The sequence below is a fragment of the Triticum urartu genome, chromosome 5A (genome assembly GCF_056163025.1).
Source record: "Triticum urartu cultivar PI428250 chromosome 5A, HENAU_Tu73, whole genome shotgun sequence".
Classification (NCBI taxonomy): domain Eukaryota; kingdom Viridiplantae; phylum Streptophyta; class Magnoliopsida; order Poales; family Poaceae; genus Triticum; species Triticum urartu.
Window position 1 is genome coordinate 205,651,150 of NC_141877.1, and position 3,026 is coordinate 205,654,175.

The window sequence follows — 3,026 nt, forward strand, 5'->3', positions numbered from 1 at the left end:
TTGACTCTGAGATAGTAGCTTCTTTCCGTGAATCCTTTGCTACTCATGTTGATCTCCCTAAGGAGAAGTGGCTTAAATATCATACTCCCATCGCAGTAAAATTAGTTGAACCTATTAAAGTTGAAGAAAAGACTATCACTTATAATGTTAATCCTATTGTTCCTACCGCTTATATTGAGAAACCACCTTTCCCTGTTAGAATAAAGGATCATGCTAAAGCTTCAACTATGGTTCGTAAGAGTAATACTAGAACACCTACACCCTCTGAGCAAATTAAAGTTGAGCCTAGTATTGCTATGGTTAAAGATCTATTGGTTGATAATATTGATGGGCATGTTATTTACTTCCGTGATGAAGCTGCTAGAATTGCTAGACCTGATACTAAAAATAAACATAGACCTGTTGTAGGCATGCCTATTATCTCTGTTAGAATAGGAGATCATTGCTATCATGGCTTATGTGATATGGGTGCGAGTGCAATACCTCATTCTTTATATGAAGAAATTATGCATGATATTGCACCTGCTGAGTTAGAAGGTATTGATGTTACAATTAAGCTTGCCAATAGAGATACTATTTCACCGGTTGGGATTGTTAGAGATGTTGAAGTATTGTGTGGGAAAGTTAAATATCCTGCTGATTTTCTTGTTCTTCGTTCCCCACAAGATGACTTTTGTCCCATTATATTTGGTAGACCCTTCTTGAATACTGTTAATGCTAAGATAGATTGCAAAAAGGATATTGTTTCTGTTGGTTTAGGGGATATGTCTCATGATCTTAATTTTGCTAAATTCTCGTGATAAAGAATTGCCTAGTAAAGATGAAATTATTGGTCTTGCTTCTATTGCCATGCCTCCTAATGATCCGTTAGAACAATATTTTCTAGACCATGAAAACGATATGTTTATGAATGAAAGAAGGGAAATAGATGAAATATTCTTTAAACAGGGACCTATTTTGAAACACAACTTGCATGTCGAAATTCTAGGGGATCCTCCTCCACCCGAGGGTGATCCCGTGTTTGAGCTTAAACCATTACCTGATACTCTTAAATATGCTTATCTTGATGAAAAGAAGATATATCCTATTATTATTAGTGCTAACCTTTTAGAGTAGGAAGAAGAGAAATTGTTGAAAACTCTGAAGAAGCACAATGCTGCTATTGGATATACTCTTGATGATCTTAAGGGCATTAGTCCCACTCTATGCCAGCACAAAATAAAATTGGAGAAAGGCGCTAAACCGGTTGTTGATCACCAACGGCGGTTAAATCCTAAGATGAAAGAAGTGGTAAGAAAAGAAATACTAAAGCTTCTAGAGGCAGGTATAATTTATCCCATTGCTGATAGTCAGTGGGTAACTCCTGTTTGTGTCCCTAAGAAAGGAGGTATTACTGTTGTTCCTAATGATAAAGACAAATTGATCCCATAAAGAATTGTTACAGGTTATAGAATGGTAATTGATTTCCACAAATTAAATAAAGCTACTAAAAAGGATCATTAGCCTCTACCTTTCATTGATCAAATGCTAGAAAGATTATCCAAACATACACATTTTTGCTTTCTAGATGGTTATTCTGGTTTCTCTCAAATACCTGTGTCAAAAGAGGATCAAGAAAAGACCACCTTTACTTTCCCTTTTGGTACCTTTGCTTATAGACGTATGCCTTTTGGTTTATGTAATGCACCTGTTACCTTTCAAAGATGTATGACTGCTATATTCTCTGACTTCCGTAAAAAGATTGTTGAGGTATTCATGGATGATTTTTCTGTATATGGAACTTCTTTTGATGATTGCTTAAGCAACCTTGATCAAGTTTTGCAGAGATCTGAAGAAACTAATCTTGTCTTGAATTGGGAGAAGTGCCACTTTATGGTTAATGAAGGCATTGTATTGGGGCATAAAATTTCTGAAAGAGGTATTGAAGTTGATAAAGCTAAAGTTGATGCTATTGAAAAGATGTCGTGTCCTAAGGACATTAAAGGTATAAGAAGTTTCCTTGGTCATGCCAGTTTTTATAGGATGTTCATTAAAGACTTCTCAAAAAATTCTAGGCCTCTAACTAATCTCTTACAAAAAGATGTTCCTTTTGTCTTTGATGATGATTGTGTAGAAGCATTTGAAATACTTGAGAAAGCACTGATTTCTGCACCCATTGTTCAGCCACCTGATTGGAATTTACCCTTTGAAATTATGTGCGATGCTAGTGATTATGTTGTAGGTGTTGTTTTAGGACAAAGAGTTGATAAGAAATTAAATGTTATCCAATATGCTAGTAGAACTCTAGATAGTGCCCAGAGAAATTATGCTACTACTGAAAAAGCATTTTTAGCAGTTGTATTTGCTTGTGATAAGTTCAGACCTTATATTGTTGATTCTAAATTAATTGTTCACACTGATCATGCTGCTATTAAATATCTTATGGAAAAGAAAGATGCTAAACCGAGACTTATTAGATGGGTTCTCCTACTACAAGAATTTGATTTGCATATTATTGATAGAAAGGGAGCTGAGAACCCCGTTGCAGACAACTTGTCTAGGTTAGAGAATGTTCTTGATGACCCACTACCTATTGATGATAGCTTTCCTAGTGAACAATTTGCTGTCATAAATGCTTCTCGTACTGCTCCATGGTATGCTGATTATGCCAATTACATTGTTGCTAAATTTATACCACCTAGTTTCACATACCAACAAAAGAAAAAGTTTTCTATGATTTAAGACATTGCTTCTGGGATGACTGTAACGCCCTCGATGCGGCTATATCTCCTACATGTCGAAGCACGATTTAGAGGCATGACCGCATTGAAAGCAATGTCGCAAGTAAGGTAATATTCACAACAACCCATGTAAGTATATAAAAGGGGAAAGGATACATAGTTGGCTTACACTCGCCACATCACACACATACATGAATAACACTACATTCATCCAATACACTCATGGTCCGACTACGGTACCAAAATAAAAGATCAACCCCAACATGCGACACGGTCCCCGATCACCCCAACTGGGCACCACTACTG